We start from the raw sequence: 22,872 nt of genomic DNA on the forward strand, positions 1-22,872 counted from the left end.
TGCAGAGGAATTAGATAATAATAAATGTACAATGAATAACGATAACCCGAAAGCATATACAAGGTACCAGTACATGTCCCGATGTGCAGGGTACAAAGGTAGATATGTACACATAACTAGGAATAAAGTGACGATACTTCGTATCTGCAGCTTATGTGATGAGTCCAAAGTTAGTACCAAAGGGTCAATGTAGATAGTCTTGGTAGCTATTTGTGGTTGCTGAACAAAAAATATAAAACACAACATATGAAGTGTTAGTCCCATGTTCATGAGCTGAAATAAAAGATCCCAGACATTTTCCATATGCTGAAAGCTTATTTCTCTCCAAATTGTGCACAAAATTTGTTCACATCCCTATTACTGAGCATTTTCTCCTTTTGCAAGATAATCCATTCACCTGACAGGTGTATCAAAGAGGTGATTAAACAGCATCATTACACAGGTGCCTTGTGCTGTGGACAATAAAGGCCACTAAAAAGTGCAGTTTTAATCACAACACAATGCCACAGATGTCTCAGGATTTTGTGAGGGTGTGTGCAGACAGCATCTGGCTGACCGTCCACAAACTGTTGCCAGAATGTAATGTTCACTTCTGCTCTTTCATAAGCCGCAGCCAGCGTCGTTTTAGAGAATTTGGCGAGTACATCAACCCGGCCTCACAACCGCCAGACCCGCGTGTAACCACGTCAGCCCAGGATCTCCACATCCGGCTTCTTCACTCGCAGGATAAATCAGACCCAAAGCCACCTGGACATTTCGATGAAAGAGAGGTAAACATGTCTGCAACCAAAGAAGCCCTTTTGTAGGAGAGGAAAAACTCATTCTGATTGGCTGGACACAGCTCCCCAAAGTGGGTGGGCCTATGCCTCCCAGGCCCACCCTTCCTCTGCCCAGTCATCAATCCGTGATTGTGGACTAATTCATTTATATTTGAAATTGTTAGATTTATAATTTTTGTTCAGTACTCTTCCTTAAAATAAATAGTTGTCTGATCACATGGTATATAACAATTTCAGCAAGCACCATCTTTAAGGAGAAATAAAATAATACATACTTTAGAAAAAATATAAAATACTCAACATTGCATTGTTGGCTAAATATTCATATGGTCTCCAGTTCAACTGTAAAACAATTATTGAGAGACTGATTCAAATCAATCCATAGAACCAGAACCATTAGGACCATATAGAACCTGAACAGAGAGCATTCAGCTGGCTAGTTCTGTTACAACAGCCACCGATCTGACCTGGAGCACCTCCAATGACCTGTCGAACCAGCGAGTGATGTCTGCCGTGTCCAAGGTGAGAGAAGAAGGAGTCTGTCCTTGCTGTGGCTCCTCCGATACATTGACCTGGGGTCAGCAGATGGGACCCCTCCCCAGGTGGCGGCGCGGCTTCCTTTGGACTGCAGGAACCGTAACCTGGGTCGCTCCACAAGGTTCTAGAACAGGACTGCCCAACCCTGTTCCTGGAAATTCAAGTCCTGTTGGTTTTTGCTCCAACCTAATCTAGCACACCTGATTCTAATAATTAGCAGGTTGATAAGATGAATCAGGTTAGTATAAGGAGAGGTAGCTCTCCAGGAGGCTGAGAGACCCAGGCTGAAATCCTACTCTAGAACTGCTGTGTGACTCAAGTCTAAAAGAAAGCAGGACATTTGCAGAGGAAGGAAACAGTGAAGCAACAATAATATAGTTCTTTTTTAACAATAGGCCAAATGGATGACGGAGAAACATTGCTTTTTTATCATTGACTTTACTCTGGTAAAAGATAGTTTAGGCTTGAGATGCAATGATATACAAACCCGCTACAAAAACAATTGTTCTAATGGAGCTCTCTGGTGGATGAATGCACAACTCAGTCCTTTTTAAAAAAAGCAATAGCCAAAAAATCTCATATCAACCTCAGCTGGGGGGAATTCTATGGGCTTACCTGCATTGATTGGGGGCAAGATAATCAGCTCTCTCTCTGCATGGGTGTCTTGGCTTTAGGCCCAGCTGAAGCCTGGGATCTTTCTGAGCTCTCTTACAGGGTGGTGGTCATCTCCCTGGCTGGTGTGAGCCTTGAACCCCAAACACAGTGGTAGGGTGCACACTGGGAAGCACGAGGAGCAGAAAGAGAGCTGTAAACCATACCTTTGGTGAGATGTGAACTTTGGATTAGTCTTTTGGTGGAATATTCTGGGATCTGTGCTATGACTATTCCCTCTCTCCAACCCCCAAGTCAACTAGGGATCATCAGTACTGGGAGAGAAGCTATTGAGTCCTGAATGCAACCTCTCCCACATAATTTGAAGTCTCCTCTTCTGATGGTACATTGGGTACCTCAGGTTGGACGCCACAGTCTCATAGTATGTGTCAATGTTCAGTCTGTATTTTGTGGGTCAGAATTTAGTGTTGCCTATTTGAGCTATCTCCTCAGTGTATTGAATAAAGATCTGAATAGATTAAATAGATCTCTGAAATTCATACAATAACATCTGATAATGTTATGAAATGGGAATTGTTTATGCTGCCTAACAAAAGTACACACATTGGCAAATGTGCTCATGGGCTTTCACGCCGTGTCGTAATTTCTAGCTAGCCAACCCAGCAATTTATTAACTGGCAACCAGACAGTATGCCAGGGTATATGCCACGTTTTGGTGAACTGGGAATATAAGTAAATGCCTAACTGGTTAAACGTGGCGCGTGTATAACTACAACCTGTGTAAGTCAGAAATTTTCAGAGTTTGCCCATTTGCAGCGTGAAGCGGCGGCAATTACTGCCGATTATTTTGCTTGCTGCCATTATTGCAGTGTTTAACCATTTCACAGCCTCCTAGTCGGTTGCACACACAAGGTTTGATTGCAAAGTCGTCTCAATTATTTGTTCACTTCTACATCAGTGTTGTAGGAGGTCAACGTTTCCATAATGCGTTAGACACACGGAATGGTTTATTTTATATAGACCTTGGTAGCCATGTTTGTTGTTATCATAAATGCTAAAATGAGGGGCACTTTATTACAATGCACTTTTAAATCCCCCAGCAATAATACACTGTTTTTACAGCATGTCGCACAATATTTTTGTGATAAATGGGTGGAGTCTTTTAGACATTTTTCCCGATTCAGTAGGGACCCAGATATTTAGCTAGCTAGCTACATGAAAGCAAAATGTTTCACCTAGTTCTGTTAGTCATTCACATCTTGCTGCCTACAACTACCATTACACCACCCATTTTAGCTAAGCTACTTTCTTCCTGTGCATAACAATTCGTTTTATATTACTAGCTTGCCTAACAGTCGACTGAAGTCATTGAGGGCCCATTTACCCCAAATCTGTGCCCAGATCATCTTCTACTTGCCTTACATCCCATTAAAATGTTACATTGTTGGTTTGATATTCCATAACTAATTTATTTTCTGGCGAGTTAAAGCCCCAGTTATTTTTATGTCACCTCATGGTCCAGTTTTATATGACATTATATATAAACCCTGGATAGCTGATGCTATTGTTTAGCCATTTGAGCTTTGGCTTTTACGAGTCCATATTGACACACGCCATGGAGAACAGTCACTCCTTAAGATGAATGGGATTCTGCAGTATTATTTCAATTTTATGTTTCAAGGACAAAATTCTATGTACAGTTAAGTATTTGTTTTGTTGTAGTGGGGACAGTAAAATTAGTACTCAAAAAAAACAAAAAAACTTTAAGGAAAATGTTTTAATATTTGTCCATGTTATTTATGTTTAGCTCACATAATATATATTTGGGTTGTGCATTAAGTTGTCTGTAATAGAATACGTGTCAAAAACAAATGTACACATTAATAAATGCATTTCTATAGCTTCCAAAGTACTGTTTTACAATTGAGGAGGAGTGCCAAGATGGCTGCTCGGTGGCTTCAATACAGTATCCCCTGTTAGTCATCCAGGGTTTATACACATCATTGTAAACCACCCCGTTCACGAAAATGGATCACGCCTACAAACAGTGAGTCACGTGGCCGTGGCTTGCTATATAAAGCAGGCAGACAGGCATCTAGTTATACTGTTCGATTGAACGTTAGAATGGGTAAAAAGAGTGACCTAAGGGACATTGAGCGTGGTATGATCGTCGGTGCCAGACGCGCCGGATCCAGTGTCTCACAAACGGCAGCACTCCTGGGCTTTTCACGCACGACAGTGTCTGTGGTTTACCGAGAATGGCGCGACAAACAAAAAACATCCAGTCAGCGACAGTCCAAGTGGGCGTAAAACAGCTCGTTGATAAGAGGGTCAGAAGGAGATTGGAAAGAATAGTGCAAGCTAACGGGCGAGGCCACAATTAGACAGGTAACGGCGCGGTACAACGGTGGTGCGGAACAGCATCTCAGGACGCACAACTCGTCGATCCTTGTCACGGATGGGCTATTGCCGCAGACGCCGGGCAAATGGGGGTGGAAAAAGCCTCCGCTACCAATGCCAGATACGGTCAAAAGGTACAAGGAGTCAATAGAATGCGGAGCGTTTCATTGACCAGTTTGTACTTATTCAACAAATCTGACCTAACAAGTGGATATTTATCAAATCGAGGACATCTATGTATTGTAACGGAGCCCTGATAGTGATTGCTTAAGTCCGATTAATATGTTTGGCTGTTTTCGCTGCTTACGACGTTTTAGAAGTTACACGAGTTCCAGAAGTGACTGCTAGGTGCTCCCGTTCAGCTAAGCTGGTTAGCTAGCACACGAAATCGGTGGTATTAAGTCAGTCGTTCTTAACTGTAAGGGGATTGATTGGTTACGAAGACATGAACGTGTGACGTCCATAGAGCGTTATACTCAACATTGTGTAGAGAATAGTAATGGCCCTAAATGTAAACTGTTGTTGCGAACCGGTCAACGAATGTTTGGTTCCAAATGCATTCTTCCTCACTGCTTCCTACGAAAGAGATCAAATCACTTGACCCAGAGCTGGCCCGGCAATATACACGTTTCGGTGTCGATGCTTTTATATTTTGTATTTATAATTGGAACGACATTTCTAATGTATGAGGCTAGACAATGTATTATAACATATTGTTCTTAAACGTGAAATATAGCCAGCTGAATACTACGACACCGAAGGCAGGAAGCGTTTGGTGTGGGTTGCTAAAAAACTCAGAACAAGCCCCTCTGGCTTTTCATGAGCATAATAAAGTATTCTACATTAAATACACTTGAATTGATATTTTTTTTACACGTCATTACCTGCATGTAAACAGTCATTTCTTCTTCAGAGTTTGAGAACTGCATCTCAGAATCGCCATGTTGTCATTCGTCTTTGAAGCTCTCCTGAAAGGACTCTCCATGCTGTGTTTTACTAATAACCAGTGTGCAACTGCAGCCCGCAATTCGGGCGTAGCTTCTGAAATATCATGGCGGTCCGCAAACCAAACGATTATGAATGCATGCCGCCACCTACTGTGCTGTGTACGCTCAATCCTTGATTCTGTGCTACCATGAAAATAAAATTAAAAACCAAATAACTTCCTAACCCCCAAAAAAAACACTCCACAACCCCCATTAAGCTTTATTTTATATAATCTTTCAGAGACACTCCACCCTTAGGATTGTTCAGCATGTCAACCTATTTCAACTTGGTAACACCTGTTACCCCCAATATCTCTGCCTTCTTCACAGTAACCTTCAACTTCTTGTTCTGGCACCACAGCCCAAGTGCATTTTCAACCCAGTCAACATATCATCTACAAAGCTATAAGTCAACTTTATTCATTATCAAAGTGTCCTGACACCCCACATTCATAAGACACAAGATTTCTGAACAGGCCTCAAAACCATGCTAGGACCATCGAAACCCAACCACAACATTAGGTTCACTTACTACAGGTACATCCATATAGCTCAATCATACACTAGTTCTACCAATCTGTTTTCACGGCCTCATGCATATGATACATCATGACTGGTCTATGTCTGGTACTTTCTAGCCTCTCTCTCTCTCTCTCTGTGGCTGGCATCCACCAAGTGTTCTCCCCCCACAATTCACAGCACTTAACCTTCATTGCTACCCTGATCACCGTAATCCATGTTCCCCTTCACACCAGGCACATCTTTCCCTTTTCACTGAGCAGAACTACATGTCCCATGCTGGCATTTAACAATACGGGTGCATAGGTCATTCTCTAACATTAAACTAGGAATCATACTTTTTTCCCGACAGACTTTCTTAAACCTCAGCATCACTGTTAAATTAAAAACTATGACCCTCTTTCCTGCCCCCAGTCAACATTTTGAAAGCCAATCACTCTGCCTCCCTTCACATTTTCTTTAATGTCATCTGTGGACATAGATATTGGGACCCAAGTGATGACTCCCCTTAACCTAGCATAAGCACCAGGTACATGGCTTTTAATCTTCTTCCCATTATGTTTTTCCATTTGCAGAATCTTCCCTTGCTGAGCCTGGCTACCACAAAAAAATTAGCAATCTACCATTTCCAATTAACCGGGCGAGTTTAACTTCACTTATCTCTTTCTCTACAGCGTAGTAGGATGGGGTGTAAACAGGGCCCTATGGTCTCAAACTCCTAACTTTCCCACTCAACATATTCTCTGCTTCCTTCTTTGAACCTCTTTTTACTTTCTACACTAACTTCGCTCCACTGCTTTCAGTATCGCATAGTCTCTCTTTCTATGTCTTTCCTACAGACCATTCAGATCCTTGAGCCTCATCCTCCCGCTCCCATATCATCAGAGCCCGGTCACCCATCACCCAGTCGCACTCCAGCACAGCTGTTGCTTCTCCATTCCGTCCCCACTACTTACCATATTTCCCCTAATTTTTTCTATCCTCTTAAAGGCATCTTGCATGTGGAGGCATTCCTGCATCTAGCATTTATTTGCCTATTTCTGTTATGGAACACCTACTCTGAAGTGTGCAATAACTGAATTTACTCCTGCACTCCTAAACAACTACATTTTTAGAAAGCGTTGTGGTGAAGTCTACCAAGCATGATCCACTGTCTATTACAGATTCTAGTTTTGGAAACAATACTGTATGGGGCTCAAATGTTTGTCGCTGAGAAAATTTTGGAATGTCAGCCCCAAAATCCATCTTCTTCACTGCATTACTGGGCCCACTCTCACCACCTTGTTGGTGGTGGGTGAAGCTCCAACCGGATACTCATTATACATCTAGGTGAGTTAATGGCAGGCAGTCAGGCCTACTTACAGCTCTTCAATTTGCATACCTTCGTGGCAAAAGGGCAATGGCTAGCCTGTATTGAGCACTAACAAAAGCATTGCATTTGTCATTAGTGACTGCATCAATGGCGGGCCAAGTGAAGGTAGAACTGTATTGTACAGTTCTTCCTCGTGGCAGCCCAGTTTCAAAGAAACAACTGCGGTGCCTCGACATAAAACAATGCAGCAAATACTTTGTTGATGGCTCCCTTTCGACAGCCTTATCAATGTTTCCAATTGTTACTGTACCGTCGCAGCAAGGTCTTTGATGTTCCGCGTTAACTTTATTCCAACACTTTTAATCAAAGCTTTTGGTTCAAAAGCGGCAGCTGTCCCAGCTGTCAACGTGAACTCTGCTCTTTCAATTATTAAATGTAACATTTTGTAGCTAGGAACTGAGAAGTTTGAAGGATTCATACAGAAGTCAGGAAAAACTCCCTGTGTCTGATTTTTATATTTTGTGGTGGACTTTTTTTCATCACTTAGATTTATAATTAAGCTTAGTTTTTTTAATGCAGCCAGATTGCTGTTTGCCAACAACTGACCATTCTAAAACCGTTTTCCACACCACTTTTACATATATGCATAAAAAAATAACGCGTTATAATGTAGATTGCATTACCACATGTGTTTTAATGCATCTGTAAACAATGCATGCTTGCGTTTTTCTTTGAATTTATGGATTTCAATTTTACAAATGGTTATTTATCACTTATAGAGTACGAGAACTTGTCCTGGACAACTGCAGATCAAATGGAAAATCAAAGGCCTCCCAGCAGGTGTCAATCTGAATTCCCTCCAGTTTGATAAACGTTGGCTTAATATCCGTCTCCAACCAACCCAAAACTTGGGAAACTCAAAAGAGTATGATTTTGCTTATTATTATTTACACACAAGCTTGTACAGTAAAGTGACATTTGTATTTACTTCTTTTGAAAAATAACAATTCTGGCTGTGGGAGTAGAGAGGGCAATTTGTTAGTTCCTGATGTCATCCTATTCCCTATATAGTGCACTACTTTTGTGGGTCCTGGTCAAAAATAGTGCACTATGTTCTGTAAGGAATAGGGTTCCATTTGGGACAGTCATTGTTTTCTGAAAGACTTACTTGTTTGGGCGTTTAGACAGAAGTGACTGATATATCTTCACATTATGTTGCAGTTGGAACTCAGTGACAACAGAATCTCTGGTGGCCTTGACGTGCTAGCAGAGAAACTCCCCAACCTCACACATCTAAATCTAAGTGGGAACAAACTGAAAGACATCAGCACGTTGGAACCTTTGGTAGGTAACCCAAACTCCCGGTAGGAGCACAATACCAGTGTGTGACACCATCTCATTGTCTCAGGCTATGCCTCAGGCCACTATTCCCCATATTGAGTTTTGACCCATTTTGGTCCCACAGAAAAGCTGGACTGAAGTCTCTGGACCTGTTCAGCTGTGAGGTGACCAACCTGAATGACTACCCAGGGAAAGTGTGTTCAACTGCTCCCTCAGCTCCTCCTACCTGGGCCGAGTGCGAGCGTGGAGGACCGGGGGGGCCGGCTCGGCGGAGGGGTGGGCGATGTAGCGAGGGTGGGCAGCCATTTAGTTTTCGTGTTGAGGAAATGGAAGCGCAGATGTGAGTTGAGAATGGGGGTCTTCTGTAGTTCAGTTGGTAGAGCATGGCGCTTGCAATGCCAGGATAGTTAGGTTTGATTCCCAGGACCACCCATACGCTGAAATGTATCAGCATGACTAAATTCGCTCGGATAAAAACATTATGATCTTACCACAATCCATATTAGTACGTAGTGGGAGTTTTGTCAAAGGCAATTCTACTGTGTTTTGTAGGGTTTGTCGGCATGTGTCTGTGTGATGACTGACAATGGAGTGGGGTATTTTGTTTTTAGGGAGAGGGATGAGGACGAGGAGAGGGAGGGAAGACTTTGTGGGGATGATGGTGATGAAGAGGAGGGAGTAGTAGGAGAGGAGGATGATGAGATCAGCGGAGATAAGGCAGTAAAGCCCTTTTTGGTTTGTTTGTGACTCAATAGTTTAAAAGATCTTATTAGGGGGCATATGGTTTGAGAGCTCTGTGGATTCCTGACCTGCTCTGTCCCTTCTCTCCAGGAAAGACCTCCAGCATTGATGGTGGGGATTGACTTGAAGATGAGTACGTCATTCATCGCTGTCACAAGCTCATGTTAAAAAAGTTTCACGTTTGGATGCTTTACTAAGTACAATTACCTTTATAAGTATAATGACCTTTCCCATTTCTCCCAGAAGTAGAGGCTGGCCAAGGAAAAGAAGAAAGCAAAGACCTGAGCGATGATGAGCAAAAAACGACAGCCTATCAAGTTACCAACCCCTTCCCTTTCCCTCTCCACCCTGACACCCACCCTGCCTACTCCACGTCTCTCCCCCAGCTTTGAGCCCCTGTGTGGGGCAAGACTGTACCAGACGGGTGGTTAGAGTGGAGCTGCCTGTGCCCTATGGAACCGAGAGCCATTCCCAAGGTTCTCAAGCAGCGCACTACTCCGCATCCCACAATTTCACTGTCAACTCCCCCTTTCTGTATACCTGCCTAAGGACTTTGGGACTGATATCTAGTTTTGGGTCTGTGCTTTTAATATTTTGTTGGATGAATGAATACATTTTTTATGTTGGGTTTATTTCTTACCCCTCTTCTTTTTGTCTAATTTATCTTTTTTCCCCAATAAAATTGCTATAGCAACTGTGCGACTAGCGAGCTATGATTGTGTGGCTGCCTGTTGCACAAATCACGGTTGTAGCTACATTTTTATTTATTTTTTAAGAACAAACTTTGTAAATAAAATGTTAACATTTTGTAGCTTTGCTCTCCTGCCAATACTTTTCTCTTGTCACATCTAGGAGTTGAATGAATCTGATGGGTTAGTGCCTGTCTCAACTCCTGGGTGCAGTAGGTTTGCCTCTGTGGGAAAAGTCTAGAACTCATCTTTCTATCACACAATATGCACCAAATGCCTCAATGGATACTTCAAAGTCACTCTACAAGATTACATGTTGCAGCTTATCATTTTATTTTGAATGGGAGGGAAGGGAGGGAAAAAGACTGCAATAGGAAGACATGAAATCCACTTCAACTCAAATGTTATTCGTCACATGCTTTGTAAACAGGTGTAGACTAACAGGAATGCTTTCTTACGGGCCCTTCCCAACAATGTAGAGAAATAATGAAGTAATACAAATAATGGTTGATGCACAATGAGTAACGATAGCTTGGCTACATACAAGGGGTACCAGTACCGAGTCCATGTGCAGGGGTACGAGGTAATAACTTGGCTATATACAAGGGGTACCAGTACCGAGTCCATGTGCGAAGTGCAGTGGTGGGAGTAGATATGTACATATAGGTAGGAATAAAGTGACAGATAATAAACAGTAGCAGCAGTGTATGTGGTGAGTCAATGTTAGTGCAAAAAGGGTTATTGCAGATAGTCCGGGTAGCTATTTGGTTAACTATTTAAAAAGGTATAATATGCAGAAATCGGACCGCCATTTCCTGCTTGCTAAAATGTGAATAGTTAGCCTAATTTCAGTTTGTGACAAAACTCTGGACCACGAAGCCAGTTCCACTACTTGTTTTCATTGTTCCCCTCTAATCAGGGATTTAGACCTGGGACACCAGGTGGGTACAATTAATCATCAGGTAGAACAGAACCAGCAGTCGCTGGACCTCATAGGGTAAGAGGTGAGAATCATTGTACCATCTAAACCGCTGTGAAATATATTTTTCAACCAAAGATATTGTCTTTTCAGCTGTTTAAGGCTGGTGTACAAAACCAGTAAAACTTCAAAACTAAACTTTGGAATGAGAAACATAGGCCTAGAGCACATAAAACATATCTACCCCCTCTTAGACTTGCTTTCAATGAGAATGAAAGATCTATAACTACATTTATATGTGAATCTGGTCGGGTCGCCCAAAAAGATACGTTGCAGCTTTAACTAACTATTTAGCAGTCTTATGGCTTGGGGGTAGAAGCTGTTCAGGGTCCTGTTGGTTCCAGCTTGGTGCATCGGTACCGCTTGCCGTGTGGTAGCAGAAAGAACAGTCTGACTTGGGTGGCAGGAGTCTGACAATTTTTTGGGCCTTCCTCTTACACCGCCTAGTATAGACGTCATGGATGGCAGGGAGCTCGGCCCCAGTGATGTACTGGGCAGTACGCACTACCCTGTGTAGCGCCTTGCGGTCGGATGCAGTTGGTCAAGATGCTCTCAGTCGTGCAGCTGTATAACCTTTTGACTTTGAGGGCCCAAGCCGTGCCCTCTTCAGAACGGTGTTGGTGTTTGGACCATGATAGAACCTTAAAGGCTCTGCATGGTCAATCCGACATCTGCAGTGGCCGTACAATATTTACTGCGAAGCGGCCTCCCAAGAAGTCGGAGCATTCATACTTCTTGCGCTTCACATAGCAGCCTGTTGTGAAGCAAGTTGTCAAGGAAGTGAGTTTCTGTTCATACATGACCTCTCATCCACCACCTACCGTCAACCAATCATGCCAATGTAGAGCTATACAGAGCCCTAGGCATTGTTTAAAAAATTGGGAGGTGCACAGTGATGCGGAACAGAGCTCGATTTGGCCTCCGGAAGCTCTGCAATTACTTCAAACCCTCCGCACGGAGCCTCCGGATGGCATTTCTGGAGTAAGCATAAATAGGCTTTTATTGATGTGGACACCGAGGAACTTGAAGCTGTCGACCCGCTCCACTACAGCCCTGTTGACGTGGATGGGGACGTGCTCGGCCCTCCGTTTCCTGTAGTCCACCATCAGCTCCTTTGTCTTGCTGACGTTGGGGGAGAGGTTGTTGTCCTGGCACCAAACTGCCAGGTCTCTGACCTCCTCCCTATAGGCCAGGGATGGGCAACTGGCGGACCACGGGCCGCCCCCCTTTTGTAGGCCCGCAGACCAATACAAATTAAAAAGTTGGGGTCTCAACTAACTGTTGAGTTAGAATGATAGAATACACAAGGTGCAATTTTGAAATGTGGTTGTGCATCAGAAGTCACTTAATTAGCCCATTTCAGCAAAACATTTTTAGATTGGTAAGTTAGTCTAGCGGCCAGCTATCTAAACTTGTAGTAAGCAAGGTAGAATTACTGACCGGGTGGGGCCCATTGATCATCAGTTATCATATTAAAAACTGCAAACATTTGCCTCCACCCTACGGCAAAATATGTAGAATTGCAGGAAAGTAGCTGTAAAACTGCAAACATTTCTCTCCGCCCCATGACAAAATGTGTAGAATTGCATGAAATGAACTTTAAAACGTAAACGTTTTATCTTCGCTGTCACGAGGGGGGCCGCTAAAATGTTTTGCTCGCAAGGGGTGGGGGGATATGGATGTGGGTACGCAGACCCACAAGCCACCTCTTGATGAGTTCCGTTTTTTTGTGGCCCCCACCCCTATCAATGTTGCCCATCCCTGCTATAGGCTGTCTCATCGTCGTCAGTGATTAAGTCTACCACCGTCGTGTCGTCGGCAAACGTAATATTGGTATTGGGAGTTGTGCGCAGCTACACAGTCGTGGGTGAACAGGGAGTATAGGAGGGGACTAAGCACGCACTCCTGAGGGGCCCCTGTGTTGAGGGTCAGTGTGGCGGATGTATTGATTCCTACCCTCACCTCCTGGGGGCAGCCAGTCAGGAAGTCCAGGATCCAGTTGCAGAGGTTCAGTCTTACGGTCCTTAGCTTAGTGATGAGCTTCGAGGGCACTATGGTAGTGATCTTCTCGTGGACATGATGATAGCTTGCGTGGCTGGGCTACTGTCAGAATACAAACAACCTGGTATTATTGTTGGAGCAATATCCGACCTGTTACCAACTTGGCTGGCTAGCTAGCTTTTAAACAAAATGCTGGTGTGTATTCATTAGTCGGATTCCATCAGCAAACTGAACAAAATTTCTCCAATAGAAACTCTTGTTTTCGTGGCAAAATGTTTTTGGTTTGGAGTAAATAGTTTCCGTTGTAGAACGTTTTGCAACAGACGAAACATTCTGCAACTGAATCCGACTAATGAACACACCCCTAGGGTGTAATCATTCCACCAATAATTTGCAACACGTTTCGTTTACAACTAAAACGAGAGTTTCTATTGGACAAATTCAGGTAGGTTCTGCAATTTCGTTCTGTTTAAAAAACGTTTTAGCAGAATCACTGAAATAATACACCCTGATGTACAGTATGTAACTGGTTAGCTTTAGGGAACGTAAAATAGCTGATGGGTTACAGAGATTTAACGTTATTAAGGTGAGCACAGCAGCTAATACGCCTACCATTGAGCATATTATTCACTGTGTTAAAGGACAGAGTTTAATGCCAGGTTTGGAGTTCATTTGACGCAACGTTAGGTAAGTTGACGTTAGCTAGTTAGCTACGGTAGCTGGCGTCTAACGTTAGAGTTGCTCGCTAACGTTATGAAACGTGAACCTATTTAAATTATTCAACCTGACGCAGTAGATAAAAGTCATTCTTTCATGAATTAATATGAACGGCTACTTACCCAAATAAAATGTATTTGAAAAGAAGTAAACAAACATGCAGTAAACATGTACTGTTTCTTCATTCAAACCCATTAGTATATTCTGCTATTGGTTATAAGGCATAAACGTGTCATCGCCTTCACGTAAATCTGTGGGTCGCCATTTACCCATTACTGCCACCTGCTGTTGTATTTGTTTGAGTACACCGTATTATTTTCAGGCATTTAAGATACCACATGTTCATAAAGACAAAATTCAATTGAAGTAGCAGTCAGTGCCCATACTGGATTTGATTAATTGTATTCTGAGATAATTATTTATTTTATTTTAATACAAAAGACTTAGCAGCCAAACATTCCAAGTCAAGTTGTATTTACAAACAAACTAACCCTCTGCATCTGTCCTCTGATAGTTGGCATTCACTTTTTAATACAGACACAGCAAACTTGAATATATTGAATATCGCACGCTATTCATGCACAAAAACTTATCCATCTTTCATAGTCATCACTAAACCTTCAGATAAGCAAAGCATACATTTATGTCTGTCTATCTTTACTTTTTCGGCTCCTGACCAGTGGTTTTGGGGTGGCCTACTTCCCCTACCCTCTGGCCCTATAGTCCTTTGCAGCTCCTGCTTGCTTCAAGCTCCACCCCCCATCCTGATCATGGGTAGCCAAGGCCACACCCGCGGCGGAGGAGGCGTGCCCATGCCCATCCTCTCCTTTCAGGCTGGCGCTGATGGCACCCAGGGACAACTTCCTTTCCCTTCCCAGGCACTGGCAGAGCAGTGCCTCCGCAGTCAGGACTTGCCCCCAGCTGAGGTCCTCCTGCCGGGGCAGAGTGAGAAGGGGGCCTGGCTGGTGAGAAAGGCTGATCTGTCCCCAGTAAGGCCTCAGTTAGACTCATGTCTAGCTTTCAGTCAGATGGGGAGGTTGTCTTCCCCTGCTTGAGACCCTCAGTCAAGGCCTTCTTTGTCTCCAGGTTTTGCCTCTGGCAGCCTTATTGTTTTATAGTGGTTCTCCCACTTTGCCCAGAGGAATTGTGCTGGAAGGCATAAATCATTTACACTTACATTTTAGTCATTTAGCAGACACTCATATTCAGAGGCGACTTACAGTTGAAGTGAGTGCATACATTAATTATTATTGTTGTTTTGTATCTTAACATTTTTTTCTTCTATTTTTCATTTTTTTTATTTTTATGCTAATTTACAGAATCAGACCCACAACCCTGGTGTTTGCAGGCGCCATGCTCACCAGCGCTGGGCTACGCGGGACTACAATCAAGTCCTTTCAAGAACTTAATTGAGGCAGGCCTTTCCCTGGCAGTGGCTTCCCAGTGGCTGTGGCCTTCTGGTGAATTGCACAATAAAAGGCATTCTGCTTATTTGCTCTCTGGTGTTTGACCAGAACTTGACCGGATTTATCATGACCACAAAGCCTGGGGACTGCGGCCTGGAGTCTGTAAATTTTCAGACCGTACTTCTTCATGGTTTTTCAGCAGCAGATCATTGATAGGACCATTGCCACTCCTGTTTTGCGTACCATAGAACCATGTGACCGTGCTTGTCGACGCAGTTCAGGTCATAGTCCAGTGCTTTGAGGATGAAGTCAGCTTTTAACATGGTGGAGATTCAGTGGTCCCATTACTTCCTAGGCAATTCAAGTCAACTGGTGAAGGCGTTGTTCTCTCTGTTCAGTGAACTCTTTACATCCCAATTTAACAACACACAATTAATGAGTTGTAATTTGCTGACCCTAAAAACAGAGTCTCCTCAAACAAAAACAACCACTGTGAGTGTGACTCTGAGCCTCCAACTCTCACAAGAATACAAAGTAGTAGTGTGAAAGAGTGATTTGCTGTTGCTATTGGAAATGGGAGTAGTTCTAGTAGTAAATCATGAAGCAATGAAAGACCTCCACTCCATCCAACAATGAAATTAAAATCCACAGACTGTGCGTCCTGGATACAGACAGAGGGCAATTCACTTCCCAATATAAATCCCTGAATTTAAAATGCGTGTACTGGACAGTAAGTTACTAAAACTGAGAGGTTGACAAAGGTCAAAGGAAATAGTGGAAGCATTTGGAATCTATATCCTGGCATAGTGGAGTTATTATTAAAGCTGTGCAACAATAACTTACACTGGTCAAACAAATAAAAGGAACCTTAAACAACACAATGTAACTCCAAGTCAATCACACTTCTGTGAAATCAAACTGTACACTTATGAAACTTGTACTGATTGACAAATTTCACATGCTGTTGTGCCAAATGGAATAGACAACGAGTGGAAATTATAGGCAGTTGCTTAAGACTTCCCCAATAAAGGTTTGTAGTTTGCATGTGGTGACCACAGACCACTTCTCAGTTCCTATGCTTCCTGGCTGATGTTTTGGTCACTTTTGAATGCTGGCGGTGCTTTTGTCTAGTGTTTGGCATAAGGGGCAGTCTACAACCCACACAAGTGGCTCAGGTGGTGCAGCTCATCCAGGATGGCATCAATGTGAGCTGTGGCGAGAGGTTTGCTATTGTCTGTCAGCGTATTTGTCCAGAGCATGGAGCGCTACCCCAGGAGACAGGCCAGTACATCAGGAGATGTGGAGGAGGCCGTATGAAGGCAACAACCCAGCAGGACTGCTACATCCGCGGTGAACGGAGGAGCACTGCCAGAGCCCTGCAAATGACCTCCAGCAGGCCACAAAATGTGCATGTCTGCTCAAGCGGTCCAGAAACAGACTCCATGAGGTGGTATGAGGGCCAGCGTCCCACAGGTGGGATTTGTGCTTACAGCCCAACACCGTGGGACGTTGGCATTTGCCAAGAGAACACCAAAGATTGTGAGTGCAGCCACTGTGCTCTTCACAGATGAAAGCAGAGTTCACATTGAGCGCGTGACAGGCGTGACAGAGTCTGGAGCGCCGTGGAGAAGCGTTCTGCTGCCTGCAACATCCTCCAGCCACGGCCGGTTTGGCGGTGGGTCAGTCATGGTGTGGGGTGGCATTTCTTTTGGGGAGCCGCACAGCCCCCTCCATGTACAACACACGCCAGAGGTAGCCTGACTGCCATTGGAAGTACGAGATGAGATCCTCAGACCCCTTGTGAGACCCTTATGCTGGTGCGGTTGGCTGGGTTTCTCCTAATGCAAGACAGTACTAGACCTCCCATGTGGCTGGAGTGTGTAAGCAGTTCCCTGCAAGGCAGCCAGTACTGTGGACCCCAGCCACTTGTTTCCCAGACCTAGATTCAGTAGGCTACATCTGGGACATGTCTGGCTGTCCTGACGCCACGTTGCAACACAGACTGTCAGGAGTTGGCGGATGCTTTAGTCCAGGTCTGGGAGGAGATCCCTCAGGAGACCATCCGCCACCTCATCGGGAGCATGCCCAGGCGTTGTAGGGAGGTCATACAGGCACGTGGAGCACACACTACTGAGCTCATTTTGACATTTTAAGGACATTACATCAAAGTTGGATCAGCCTATGATGTGGTCTTTCACCTAATTTTGAGGTGACTCCAAATCCAGACCTCCATGGGTTGATACATTTGATTTCCATTGAAAATAATTTTTGTGTGATTTTGTTATCAGCATTCAACTATGTAAAGAAAAATATTTAATAAGATTATTTCATTCATTGAAATCTAGGATGTGTTATTTTAGTGTTCCCTTTATTTTTTTTGAGCAGTGTAGATAGTAATGGTAGTGAACATGCCTTTACTAAACAGAAAACTCAACATGAATTCCATCAGTTAAGTGATAGTGTGCACTACCGTGTGGTGCACTCTCCCAGCCTAGAGGTGCTTGGGATAAATGCTCTATAATGTAACACTTAGTAAAAATAAATATCATTCGGTATAACCAACAATTTCAACAAGCACTCTATCTTTACAGGAGAAATAAAACAATCCATGATTTTAATAAAACAATTATTTATAACATTGCAATTATTTAGTTAAATATTCATATTTTCTCAGATTCACCTGTAAAACAATTATTGATGCTGATTCCAAGAAATCAATCCATAGAACCCAAAGCATAGAACCAGAAGCATTCAGCTGGCCAGTTCTGTTCCAACAGGCCGGTCTGACCGGGCACTCAGCCAGCCCTGTCGAACCAGCAGGTAGTGTCTGCATCAAGGTGAAGAAGAAAGAGTCTGTCCTTTCGGCGGCTCCGCCGATACACTGACCTGGGGTCACCCAAGATAGGACCCCTCTGATGGCGGCGCATTCCTTTGGACCCGCGCAGGAACCGGAACCTGGAGTCGGTCACGAGGTTCTAGAGAAAGCGGGGACATTCAGAGAGGAAGAACCCAGTGAACATAGATCTACTTTAACATGGGCCAAATGGATGACAGGAGAAACATTACTTTTTTAGCCATTGACTTACTCTGGTAAGATGCAATATCTATACAAAACACGTTGCAAAAAACAATTAAAGCTACAATACGTCCCTTTTAAAAAGCAATAATAAAGCTCTCCAAGTCAACCTCAGCTCAAATTCTATGAGCTTACCTGCATTGATGGGGGCAGGAACTCATCCAGCTCTCTCTCTGCATTGGGGGTGGGGAGCACCTCCAGATTGGTCACAGGGGCTCCTGATCCTTCAGCAATGGTGCTGTAGGCCTCTTGCCCATAGCGAAGGCCCCTTGCTTTTCCTCTTCCACTGTCCAATGGCTTGGTTTGGGTATGAAGCCTGAGACTTTCCTACAGGCTCCCAGGGTGAAGGTGGTCATCTTCCTGGCTGATGTGGGCCTTGAGCTCCCCCAGCACAGTGGTGAGGTCTTTGGACAGGGCTTTAGGAGCAGAAGAGGCTGGAGGCATCGCCTGGACGGTGGATGTGAACTTTGGATTTGTCTTTTGAGTGGAGTATTCTGGGATCTGTGCTGCCCAAGCTATTCCCTCTCTCAACCCCCAAGTCCAACTGGGGGATCATCAGTACAGGAGAAAAAAGTTAATGAGTCTGAATGCAACCTCTCCACATAATTTTGGTCCCCTCTTCTGATGGTACATTAGTTTGCCCCTCCAGGTTGGGCATACAGTCATAAGTATCTGTGTCAATGTCCAGTCTACTGTGTGGGGAGTCATAGTCAGAGATGTAGGGTTTGATATCCAGGACAGGGTGCTGCGATCATGTCTATCTCTCCGAATCAAGTGTGTCATCTAGAGAAAGCCAAAACCCATAGCAGGCAGTTGAGGAAATTGAATAATGAGTGTTTCTATGGCATGCCAAGAAGCTTATAAATTAGAGGGACATAATGAGCTGAACCTGCAATGTCTGTACACCTATAAAAACACACACACTCTCTCTTGCACACATACATACACAAATGTATTGCTCAACTGAAGAAGACTGTATTCTGGGGGTTTATATTAGGGGATGCACCGTACACTGTACCAGAACAACCAAAGCAATTGAGCTGGTTTTGTGACTGATACTAGCCTGTGACTCTTCGGCAGCAGGAGTCAAGGCCCAGGGCGTTGGGCCGGTGGGGGCCCTACGTGTGGGTACACCCCTACCCTCTGGCCGTTCGGTCTGGGTTGCTTCACCTTAGCCTTATAACTCCAAAAGGTGGCCGTTCTTGTTGAAAAGGAAGACCACCCTGGAAATGGAGATGAGTGACAGCAGGCTTATGTTTTTATTGTACATGTGTAGACAAATTGGGAATGTTGGGAGGTAAGTTGATCAAAAAAGTGCATGACTAAGAAAATGATTGACATCCTTGAAACGTTTTGCTAATGAAATTGTCTTTGCAAAAATACAGATTATTTGTATGATACCCAATTGCCACCTTCTTAAGCAGCCTTAAGTTTAGCTAAATACCACCTCTCTCACATTTAGCTCAAGTATCCCAGTCTCACAAAATTCGTACCAGACATGAGGAATAGTTGTCCAGGCGACCAGTGAGTGTTCAGGGTTGTTGAAGACACTCTGCTGGATCTGAAGGAGTGCCTGGAGGGCCCACATATGGTTGGCTGTCTGGGGTACCATTCTTCACTGAGAAACAGGAGCTGATGTAACCTATAGGGACTGTCTGGATGGTCCCTGTAGTAGAAATTGACACATTCGGGCATTAATTAAAGATCCATTATCTGGCTTTGTGCCCCCGACCCGACAGATTTCAGATAAAAATGCAAGCTATAGATCTGTCGTTCTCGTAAAAAAGTTATTCTCATTGGAAGCAAGTCTGATAAGCGGAAGATTTCTATGTGCGATATTTCTATCGTGATTCTATATTGAATAAAAGTTTTAATTAAGTGCCAGTCAGATAAAGCTAAACACAATGGTCAAGACAAGTCATGCGAGGAAGATATAAAGAGGGATATAAGCGAGAGATCCCGAGTGTCATAGCTAGCTACCTTTCTCAGTGAATTCTGTGTCTCTATGTCTGCCTGTGGCCCTTGGCGGCTCTTTGGAGATCGACTCTGGCAAGGTGTCAGAGCAGACTGGAGAGATGTCATGTGTTTTCGATGAGAACGAAACAGCACTGTCCAACAATTGCCTGGGGAAAACATGCAAATACCTGTGTTGACACATTATGGTCAGCAGCATATAATCAGCTTTTGTAATACGGATAACGACTTAGGCTAGATCGCTTTTTTCCAAGAAGCCATTTGTTGCATTATGCATTCATTTCATACCTGGGAGATTCTTGATTTCTTTTCGCATAACAGATATCTGCTGGTGGGAGTTTGTTGACATGCTCGGTACAGTTGCAAAGAGGCAGACATTTTGATAGCGTCTTGATTTTGCTTTGCTAGTTTGTCATTGAATAGATTAAATCGATCTGATCATTCTAATAACATCTGATAAATGTTGTAAAATATCAGATTGTTTACGCTGCCTAACAAAGGTACATGATGGGCAAATCTGCTGAAATGCTTCCGCACATGTGTCGTCATTCTAGCTTGGCCAACCAGCAACTACTAATGGAAAGCGGTGACTGAATACCGTAGCAAGCAGGCGCAAATTATATTATGTAAATTGTGAAGTGGAACATCAAACTCGTGTCCTGTTGGGAGAGTTATGGATGAAAATCGTATAAAATGAATATTTTTTCACTACTGTAAAAAGGACAGCAGGAGGGCACTATTAAGCAGAAGTGACACTTGTTCTTGTTTTAATAATTGATCATAACAAGGATACGGTCATATTATCAACAAAGCATCACACCTTTTTATTATCATAGCGTTTATCTCAAATAAATAATTAGTATAAAATAAAATCAAAAGAAAAACACAGCTACCAGAAATGATTAAATACAAATGTACTTTCAAATGCTGCCATATTTAGCTTGTACAAATAATTTTGTAAATTCAGATAGTGCAGTTCTTGCAACATAACATTTCAGACACCATTCATGAAGCAAAAATAAATAAATCCATGGGTAGGTTTAAAGCTTTTTTGGAATTCGCATTTCTTACATTGTACCAAACATTACATTTCGATATATTTGCTGCATCCGTACTCTATCAGGCTCAACATTACAAAGATGAGTAAACCAGTAAGGCTAAACGGCATCACCTCTCAATCCAAAATGCACATGTTGACAGAATAGATTACTATGCATGTAATCGTATGTATGTTATCAGAGGCCAGATCAGCGTGGATTTCAGAAGAAGTTTCTGGCGGATGATCTTCTGAAGGAGCGCCAGTGGAGAACCTGGGGAACGTAGAGAACACTCTATTTTGTTCAGGCACTTTGACAGACAGCTCCTCACTTGAACCTATGACAGAAAGGTGGTTAGTTTAACATTTCTGGTTATACTATATCGTGACAAGATCATATCCCCACAGTAGATAACATCAAGTGAGCTCATTGGCCATGCCACTGGAGTACATTCAGAAGTCAAGTACATGACTGCAAAGAGACATGATTTAATTGATGTCATTAGTACCTTGATCAGTGCCCTGGTTGTTTGAGATGGAGGGATGTCTTCCTTTCTCATCAGGACCCAGAGTCCTCAATCAGCACCTGGTCCAGGGGGTCACTACTTCCTGATCACTGCCTTTTGTGTACAGTGTCTCCAACGGGGGACAGTGCAGGGGCAGTAACAGGGTTGACACACATTGGAGAAGGGGCAACAACAGGCACGAGGCAGGGGCAAAGGAAAGGGATAGGGGCTGGGACGGGGAACGTGACTAGTGATTCTGGTGGGCTAGGGTCCACCGGAAGGAATGGGGATAGTGAGATCAAGGTAGGGGCAGGGGTGACTTCAACTGGTTTGGACACCACCTTAACAATGACAGCCTCCTGTTCTGGCTCTTCCTGGGAAGCCGGGAAAGCTCCGGGTGTTGGATCAGTCTTCCTCGGCCTTCCTCTTCTTCCCGAGCTACTTCTTTTCTCTCTCTCTTCCTCTCACTCTCTCTTCCTCCTGCTCTCCACCCTGATGTCACACAAATAGAATGTAATCGTGGGTCGTCGTTATACACTTCCTCTCAACTGGAATGTTTAACTGTGCAGCTGACGGAGGTTGATATGCTTGGCCATATTCATTCATTCATTGTTGATAGTGCAAAGTCCTTGATTTAAATGTGTGGTGCCAATAGTTGGGAACACCTAAGCAACCTTTGGTTTCCTCTTGCTCCATATTGGATAAAATGCGCTGGAAGACTGATAGGCAGCCAACTACGATCATTATAAAATATACTGTTTCATGTACACAACTTTATTCATGCATGTATAACACATCTATTACTATTTTCAGGTCTTACATTCTTTAAACATACAAAAACATAAAGTAATGTTAAGTGGCTTTTCAGCCAAACTTGTTTAAGAACGTAAACGCACAGAGTAAGCCAATAAGGTCAAAGGGCTTGGCAGGTGCTGAACTGAAGCCCACACAGTCCACTCAAGTTTCTAGCTAAACACATTTTTATCGGCTGAAGCACAAAAATCGCAGTCATTAGCGGCTCAAATCGAGGCCTATTCCTAACTCTAACATGTTTGTTAAAGGATGAGTGTGCATGACTAAGTTCTGCGAACTTTTCTTAACGTCCATTTACCCATAAACCCACTGGTTGGTCGCCTTCTCCGCCGGCCTCTGCCTTTCTTTTCTTGAGAAGGTCTCTGTCTCTTAGCCGCCGCCGGATCCCACCTGTAACACCAACCAACCTACACCCAGTCAATGCCAGCCAGTCAGTCAGTCAGCCATC

At 43.6% G+C, this 22,872-nt stretch overlaps 1 pseudogene; it reads right to left on the reverse strand.

The window, feature by feature from the left end:
• Window positions 1-1,207: 1,207 nt before the first annotated feature.
• On the reverse strand, window positions 1,208-20,618 carry LOC123483142 (annotated as a pseudogene).
• Window positions 20,619-22,872: the final 2,254 nt, after the last annotated feature.

Source organism: Coregonus clupeaformis, unplaced genomic scaffold (genome assembly GCF_020615455.1).
Source record: "Coregonus clupeaformis isolate EN_2021a unplaced genomic scaffold, ASM2061545v1 scaf0034, whole genome shotgun sequence".
NCBI lineage: Eukaryota > Metazoa > Chordata > Actinopteri > Salmoniformes > Salmonidae > Coregonus > Coregonus clupeaformis.